The sequence below is a fragment of the Stegostoma tigrinum genome, unplaced genomic scaffold, assembly GCF_030684315.1.
Source record: "Stegostoma tigrinum isolate sSteTig4 unplaced genomic scaffold, sSteTig4.hap1 scaffold_111, whole genome shotgun sequence".
Taxonomy (NCBI): Eukaryota; Metazoa; Chordata; class Chondrichthyes; order Orectolobiformes; family Stegostomatidae; genus Stegostoma; species Stegostoma tigrinum.
Window position 1 is genome coordinate 56,039 of NW_026728062.1, and position 8,962 is coordinate 65,000.

At 46.1% G+C, this 8,962-nt stretch overlaps 1 protein-coding gene across 1 annotated transcript in view; it reads left to right on the forward strand.

The window, feature by feature from the left end:
* The first annotated feature begins 2,961 nt into the window (after positions 1–2,961).
* The window catches only part of LOC132207615 (complement C4-like), a 201,613-nt gene continuing 195,612 nt past the window's right edge, over positions 2,962–8,962 (forward strand). Inside the window, exon 1 of the mRNA XM_059643559.1 lies at positions 2,962–3,086. The gene's annotated coding sequence lies outside the window, so the exon portion shown is untranslated. The remainder of the gene's footprint in view (positions 3,087–8,962) is intronic.

The window sequence follows — 8,962 nt, forward strand, 5'->3', positions numbered from 1 at the left end:
ACCATTTCTGAAGAAGGGTCTCGCCCAAAACGCCAGCCTTCCTGCTCATTTGCTGCTGCTTGGCCTGCTGTGTTTATCCAGCTCTACACCTTGTTAACCCTGTAAATATGCTCTCAAGCACAGACACCCCTTTAAATAAATCCTAAGAAGGGTCATTCAGGAAATAAAATGTAAAAGAAACCATAAAAGCCAGAGTCCCTGTAAATAAAGTGTAAAACATAGAGCTCCGAGTAAATAAATCCTGAAACACAGTGCCCCCTGCAAATCCTCCCTTAAACTCAGCCTCCTGCAAATAAACTCGCAGAGGCGACTGTAAACAAACCCCAAAACACAGGACCTCCAGTTAATAAAGCCTAAAACAGAAGGCCCACTGTAAATCAACATGAAAAAACACAGCTCCCACTGCAGCACTGCGAATTAGTCGGATTGAGTTTGTACCTCAGTCAGCAAGTCAGTTCTGAGGCAGGGCCTCTTTGTCAAAGAGTCAGATTTGAGGGAGTACCATTGGATGATGGTTATTGCAGCACTGTGAGAGTACTGGAGTGAGAGAGCACCTCACTGTCAGAGGGTCAGTACTGAGGGGGTACCTCACTGTCAGTGAATCAGTACTGAGGGAGTACGTCACTGTCAGACGGTCAGTACTGAGGGAGTACCTCACTGTCAGAGAATCAGTACTGAGGGAGTACTTCACTGTCAGATGGTCACTACTAAGGGAGTACCTCACTGTCAGAGAATCAGTACTGTGGGAGTACCTCACTGTCAGAGGGTCAGCATTGAGGGAGTTCCTCACTGTCAGACAATCAGTACTGAGGGAGTACCTCACTGTCAGAGGGTCAGTACTGAGGCAGTACCTCACTGTCAGAGAATCAGTACTGAGGGAGAACCTCACTGTCAGAGGGTCACTACTGAGGGAGAACCTCACTGTCAGAGGGTCAGTACTGAGGGACTACCTCACTGTCAGAGGGTCAGTACTGAGGGAGAACCTGACTGTCAGAGGGTCAGTACTGAGGGAGCACTTCATTATCAGAGGGTCAGTACTGATGGAGGACCTCACTGTCAGCGAATCAGTACTGTTGTCATGTTCGTTTTCGGAGACCCTCACGGATTTGTTGCAATAACAACACACTGACCTGTTTCGGAAAACACGAATCCTTTTATTACCAAGCAAGTACAAGCTGTGGAGAATCACAGTACTTAACCCGGCACAGAGCGCAGAGTCTCGCAGGTAATTCTCCCCGAGCAGCGGACAGTCCCCGCTCTTCATACTTTACAAAATACATGATACATAAAATAATTACACATTTTACAATGACATGATACCTAAAATAATTACTACAACAGACAAAGACAGGATACCAAACAATTATTACATCAAGAACGTGAAAGACCAGGATGTAGTCCCGAAGATAATAAAATGTGAGGCTGGATGAACACAGCACATCTCAGGATGCTGCTGGACTTGCTGTGTTCGTCCAGCCTCGCATTTTATTATCTTGGATTCTCCAGCATCTGCAGTTCCCATTTTCACAGGATATAGTATCGATTGCTCTTGAAGTGGCTGCTGATGGCATGAGGCGATTTCAAGTTGTTATCCGGACAGATTGTTCTAACCAGACACACTGGCAACTTGAAATCACAAATTCAGTGCCCTGGCCCCTTTGTCAGCGACAGAAATTGCATGCTTTAGAAGTTTCACACCTTTACAAATGTTCCCCACCGAACCCTATTTGACACAGTTTAATTCTAATTGTATTCAGTCAGGAAGCTTAAGACAGTGTCTGCATACCGATGTGTGGGAAGACAAAGAGTTACAGAAGTTTTACACTGAATTCCTAGCTGGGCAGGAAGCTTCAGGGCAGTGCCTGCATCCCTGTGCGTAGGCAGATGAAAGACTTTAATTTGTAGAAGTATAGAAATCAATGGGATGTTATACAATAACATCTCATTGTGAGAGTACCTCATGGTCAGAGGGTCAGTACCGTAGACGTGCAGTGTTGTCTGACTGCCAATCGGGTCAGGACTGAGGGCTCTTACAGGGACAGGACTGAGGTATTTGAAATAGGGCAATGACTGGTGTGGATCCTTTTTATTTTTTTAAAATTAGACGACACCAGAAAGATTATCAACCCGATGTGATTTGATTGGGCTGACAATCAGTTGATGACAGCAGAAAGGTCAGTGGCCTGATTACCGCGGCCGGGACTTGAGATTTCACTCTTGCCGACCTTCTCATTCTTCTCACTCAATTTCACGGAAGAGCTGTTTTGAGAGAGAGGAGGAACTTTCTGAAAGTGATCGCGGGCCCTAGTCAATATGTATCTAACAGAGACGTGGTAAAGCAGAAACTTGTTTGATGTCCCGCCAGCTATTCAAGTCCTGGGAGACGTTTGTTGAGGGCTGATTAATATTATAATTATTCATAGTTTCGGGTGACACGATGGATGGGAAGATATTGTTCTGAATAGATTAGAAAATTAACATAGTCAGGGATTGACTCTGATGTAGACACAGGTTTGGACACTGTCAGCAACACGAGTTCAAACTGTGAAAAGGCAGGAATGCGTGGAAGGAACATTTTAATTTATAGTCTCCCTTTATTAGTGAAAAGTATGGCAAGATCGCAATTTTATGAATGAATGAATGAAATGCGTAACAGTAAACAGAGGACCCTAGTGAGTGGTCAGTAAAGTTATGAATGAATGAGAGCGCGATAGTGGTCACATGGAGCGCTGTGGGTACTTCGGTGAAGAGGACCTTCAGTGCAACAGTAAAGAGGCTTATGATATAATGTCACAGAAAAACCACACAAAAGGATATTTGAAGGCGATTTGCCCTGTATCACTAAAGACACACCAGCCAACCTCCGGAAGCCTTGTTAAGTGCTAACCGATATGAGTAAACAGGGCAGACCACAGGATATTCAGGGCCAAAGGTTACAAGATTAACAAGTGACCACTTTTCTGAAGAAGGGTCTAGGCCCGAACCGTCGGCCTTCCTGCTGCTTGGCCTGCTGTGTTCATCCGGCTCGACACCTTGTTCTCTCAGACCACGTGAGCGAACGAGTTTGGCGTGTTTGAGTCTGACTGGTAAATATGTGATACACAACCATTTGATGTTACTGACTGCCTGGTGAATTGAAAACTGAAATAACTGCGGATGCTGCAAATCAAGAACAAAAACAAAGTTTCTGGAAAAGCCCAGCAGAACTGAGGGAGGTTCTGTGGAAGGGTCACCGAACCGGAACCGGTTAGCTCTGTTTTTCAGCTGACAAATGCTGCCTGACCTGCTGAGCTTTTGCAGCAACTTTGTATTTGTTTTCTGATTTACAACATCCGCAGTTCTTTGGGTTTTTACTCAGTGTTTTAGGGTTTATTTACAGGGCGCTCTTTATTTATCGCGAGCTCTGTCTTTGAGGGTTTATTTGTGAAGGGCCCTGTCTTACAGATCGTTCACAGGTCGGGTCAGTATTCGGGTGCATGAAGAGGTGCGCTGTGTTTTCAGCTTTATTCAGCCGTGTCTTTTTCTCTCAACTTCGTGGGGGATGTGTGTTAGAGTTCATTTTAAAGGGGTCTGAGTATTTGAGTGTACAATTGTAGGGGGCTCTGTGTTTTACAGTGTCCTGTATGTTTTTGACTTAATTTACAGGGTAGATCTGTGATTTATGGCTTCTATACAGGGGGCTCTGTGTTGCAGTGCTTATACACTGGCGGGGGGGAGTTCTCTGTTTTCGGGTTTATTTACAATGAGGCCTGTGTTTTAGGGTTATTTACAAAGAGCTCTGTGATTTAAGGTTTACATGAAAAGGCTGTATTCTAAGGTTTATTTTCAGAAGGCTGCCTGGTTTATTTACAGTGAGCAGCGTAGTTTAGGATTTATTTCCAGTGAGCTCTAGGTTTTAGCATTTATTTACAGGAGGATTTTCATTTCATGATTTTGTTACGGTTGGGTCTTTGTTTAAAAAAACCCCTGAAACAATGAGCTCCACGTCTCATGGTTTATTTACAGTCCCATCTGTGTTTTTGAGTTTATTTGCAGAGCATTCTGTGTTTTTGGGTTTATTTCCAGGAGGCTCTCTGTTTTCGCGTTTGTTTGCAGGATCCTCTGTGTTTTAAGATTTAATTTACATGGGTGTTTTTACTGCTTATTTGCATGGGTACTCTCTGTTTGAGGCACTGGCTGAGTACTGACCTTCTGACAATGTGGTACTCATTCAGATCTGACCCTCCAGCAATGAGGTACTGTGTCAGAACTGATCCACTGACAGTAAAGCACAGCCCCCTCAGTTCTGACCCTCTGACAGAGCTGCAATCGTTCAGGACTGAACTTCTGATCATGTTGTACTCCATCAACTCTGAACCCAATGCATTGAGGTACTGACTCAGTATTTACTGTGTGCAACTAATATACTCACTCAGAACTAACCCTCTAGCAATGTGAGCCTGCCTCAGAACTAACCCTGTAACAATGAGGCACTGACCTCAGCTCCAAATCTCTAATTACGTGACTCTCCCCAGTTTTGAGGCACTCCTTCCGTACTGACCCACGAACAATGCGGCACACACTCAAGAATGATCCTTCAATGAGGTATCACCTTATAACAGAGCTACTGACATCAAGGCCCTCTCTTTGGACTGTGTCTGATAATGAGGCACTGACTTGGCTCTGACCCTCTGACAATGAGGCATTCTGTCAAGTCTTACTGCATTAAAATGAGGCACCCTCTGACTGATCTGAAATGCCTCAGTATAGACCCTCTGACTGATCTGAAACACCACTTCTTAGACCCTCCAAATGACAATCTTTTAATTCTGACACCATTACAGTGAGGGTCTGCCTTGGTGCTGACACTCTGTCAAAGAGACGTTGCCTCAGAACTGAGCTGCTGACAATTAGCCAGTGCCTTAGGTACTGATGAGTGAATAAAAAGGCCCGCTCTCAGCACTGACACTGCAGCAATGAGGTATTGCCACAGAACGAACCCACAAAGGGCTCATAATTGAGGGAGTGCCTCCTGATTGAAGGGTGCGGATTGAGGTGTTGCAGAACTGTCAGAGGGTCAGAACTGAGGTATTGCATCATTGTCAGATGGTCCATTCTGAGGCAGTGCCTCAGTGTCAGAATTGAGGGTATGCATGTGTTTAAATCATCAGGAATGAGCTTTATGCAGCTCTATCAGAGGCTCAGCACTGACTGCCTGCCTCATTCTCATAGGATCAACACTGATACTGAGGGTTTCAGATATGTTGATAATTGGGATGCCTTCTGGGGAAGGTGGGACCTGTACAAGAAGGACGGGTTGCATCTGAACTGGAAGGGGACCAATGTCCTGGGTGGAAGGTTTGCTCGAGTAGTTCGAGAGGGTTTAAACTAGTATGGCAGGGGGGTGGGAACCTGAGCTGTATACCAGAGGTGAGCGTTGATGCAGGTGAGGCAGTAGCAAGAGGTAGACCAGCTAGTGGGAAGGATTTTCCTGGGAAGGAACCAAGGGATCGGTTAAAGTGTGTTTGCTTTAATGCAAGGAGTATCAGGAATAAAAGTGATGAACTTAGAGCATGGATCAGTACCTGGTGCTATGATGTTGTGGCCATAACAGAGACATGGGTTTCTCATGGGCTGGAATGGTTGCTGGATATTCCAGGGTTTAGAACATTTAAAAAGAATAGGGAGTGGGGAAAAAGAGGAGGGGGTGTAGCACTACTAATCAGAGAGGGTATCGCAGCTACAGAAGCTTCCATTGTCGAGGAAGATCTGCCTACTGAGTCAGTGTGGGTGGAAATTAGGAGCAGCAAGGGAGTAGTCACCTCGTTAGGGGTTTACTACAGGCCCCCCAATAGCAGCAGGGAGATTGTAGAAAGCATAGGTCGACAGATTTTGGAAAAGTGTGGACGCAGTAGGGTTGTTGTAATGGGTGACTTTAACTTTCCTAATATTGATTGGAACCTCCTTCGAGCAGAAGGTTTGAATGGAGCTGTTTTTGTAAGGTGTGTTCAGGAGGGTTTCCTAACGCAGTACGTTGACAGGCCGACGAGGGGAGAGGCCATTCTAGACTTGGTGCTCGGAAACGAGCCGGGGCAGGTATCAGATCTTGTGGTGGGAGAGCATTTTGGTGATAGTGACCATAACACTCTCTCATTCTACATAGCTATGGAGAAGGAGAGGATTAGGCAGAATGGGAGGATATTTAATTGGGGAAGAGGAAACTATGATGCGATTAGACACGAGTTAGGAAGCATGGACTGGGAGCAGTTGTTCCATGGTAAGGGAACGATAGACATGTGGAGATTGTTTAAGGAACAGTTGTTGGGAGTGATGAGTAAATATGTCCCTCTGAGACAGGCAAGACGGGGTAAGATAAAGGAACCTTGGATGACGAGAGCGGTGGAGCTTCTAGTGAAAAGGAAGAAGGTAGCTTACATAAGGTGGAGGAAGCTAGGGTCAAGTTCAGCTAGAGAGGATTACATGCAGGCAAGGAAGGAGCTCAAAAATGGTCTGAGGAGAGCCAGGAGGGGGCACGAGAAAGGCTTGGCAGAAGGAATCCGGGAAAACACAAAGGCATTTTACACTTACGTGAGGAATAAGAGAATGGTCAAAGAAAGAGTAGGGCCGATCAGGGATAGCATAGGGAACTTGTGTGTGGAGCCTGAGGAGGTAGGGGAAGCCCTAAATGAGTTTTTTGCTTCTGTCTTTACGAAAGAAACGACCTGTGTAGTGAATGAAACCTTTGAAGAGCAGGTGTGCATGCTGGAATGGATAGAGATAGAGGAAGCTGATGTACTGAAAATTTTGTCAAACATTAAGATTGACAAGTCGCCAGGCCCGGATCAGATTTGTCCTCGGCTGCTTTGGGAAGCGAGAAATGCAATTGCTTCGCCACTTGCGAAGATCTTTGCATCCTCGCTCTCCACTGGAGTCGTACCTGAGGACTGGAGAGAGGCAAATGTAATTCCTCTCTTCAAGAAAGGAAATAGGGAAATCCCCGGCAATTATAGACCGGTAAGTCTCACGTCTGTCGTCTGCAAGGTGTTAGAAAGGATTCTGAGGGATAAGATTTATGACCATCTGGAAGAGCATGGCTTGATCAAATACAGTCAACACGGCTTTGTGAGGGGTAGGTCATGCCTTACAAACCTTATCGAGTTTTTTGAGGATGTGACTAGTAAGGTTGATGAGGGTCAAGCTGTGGATGTGGTGTATATGGACTTCAGTAAGGCATTTGATAAGGTTCCCCATGGAAGGCTCATTCAGAAGGTCAGGAGGAATGGGATACAGGGGAACTTAGCTGCTTGGATACAGAATTGGCTGGCCAACAGAAGACAGCGAGTGGTAGTAGAAGGAAAATATTCTGCCTGGAAGTCAGTGGTGAGTGGGGTTCCACAGGGCTCTGTCCTTGGGCCTCTACTGTTTGTAATTTTTATTAATGACTTGGACGAGGGAATTGAAGGATGGGTCAGCAAGTTTGCAGACGACACAAAGGTCGGAGGTGTCGTTGACAGTGTAGAGGGCTGTTGTAGGCTGCAGCGGGACATTGACAGGATGCAGAGATGGGCTGAGAGGTGGCAGATGGAGTTCAACCTGGATAAATGCGAGGTGATGCATTTTGGAAGGTCGAATTTGAAAGCTGAGTACAGGATTAAGGATAGGATTCTTGGCAGCGTGGAGGAACAGAGGGATCTTGGTGTGCAGATACATAGATCCCTTAAAATGGCCACCCAAGTGGACAGGGTTGTTAAGAAAGCATATGGTGTTTTGGCTTTCATTAACAGGGGGATTGAGTTTAAGAGTCGTGAGATCTTGTTGCAGCTCTATAAAACTTTGGTTAGACCGCACTTGGAATACTGCGTCCAGTTCTGGGCGCCCTATTATAGGAAAGATGTGGATGCTTTGGAGAGGGTTCAGAGGAGGTTTACCAGGATGCTGCCTGGACTGGAGGGCTTATCTTATGAAGAGAGGTTGACTGAGCTCGGTCTCTTTTCATTGGAGAAAAGGAGGAGGAGAGGGGACCTAATTGAGGTATACAAGATAATGAGAGGCATAGATAGAGTCGATAGCCAGAGACTATTTCCCAGGGCAGAAATGGCTAGCACGAGGGGTCATAGTTTTAAGCTGGTTGGTGGAAAGTATAGAGGGGATGTCAGAGGCAGGTTCTTTACGCAGAGAGTTGTGAGAGCATGGAATGCGTTGCCAGCAGCAGTTGTGGAAGCAAGGTCATTGGGGTCATTTAAGAGACTGCTGGACATGCATATGGTCACAGAAATTTGAGGGTGCATCCATGAGGATCAATGGTCGGCACAACATTGTGGGCTGAAGGGCCTGTTCTGTGCTGTACTGTTCTATGTTCTATGTTCTATGTTCTATGATACATTGAAGCACTGTTAGATCTTCAGTGCTGAGTGGGTCAGAACTGAGGGAGTGCATTGCTGTCAGAGGCAGTGCCTCATTATGCAGGTGTCAGAATTCAAGGCATGCCCCATGAATGGAGGGTCAGGACTGAGGTATTGCAGCTCTATTCAGAACCAGTGGCTTGTTGTCAAGCGGTCAATGCTGAGGCAGCGACTCAATTCTGTATGGTCAGTCTTGAGGAAGTGCCCCATTATTAGAGGGCCATTACGAAGGGTAAGTCTCAATGCAATCGTGATAGAACTGAGACAGAGGCACATGCTCAGAGATGAGATTACCTACAGTGTGGAAACAGGCCCTTCAGCCCAGTAAGTCCACACCGCCCGTCGAACCATCCCAGCCAGACCCATCCCCCTCGAACCCACACACCCCTGAACACTACGGGCAATTTAGCATGGCCAATCCACCTAGCCTGCACATCTTTGGTCTGTGGGAGGAAACTGGAGCGCCCACATAGTTAGCGGGAACTGCCAATGCTGGGGAATCTGAGATAACAAAGTGTAGAGCTGGATGAACACAACAAGTCAAGCAGCATCATCCAGCTCGACACCTGTTATCTCAGATT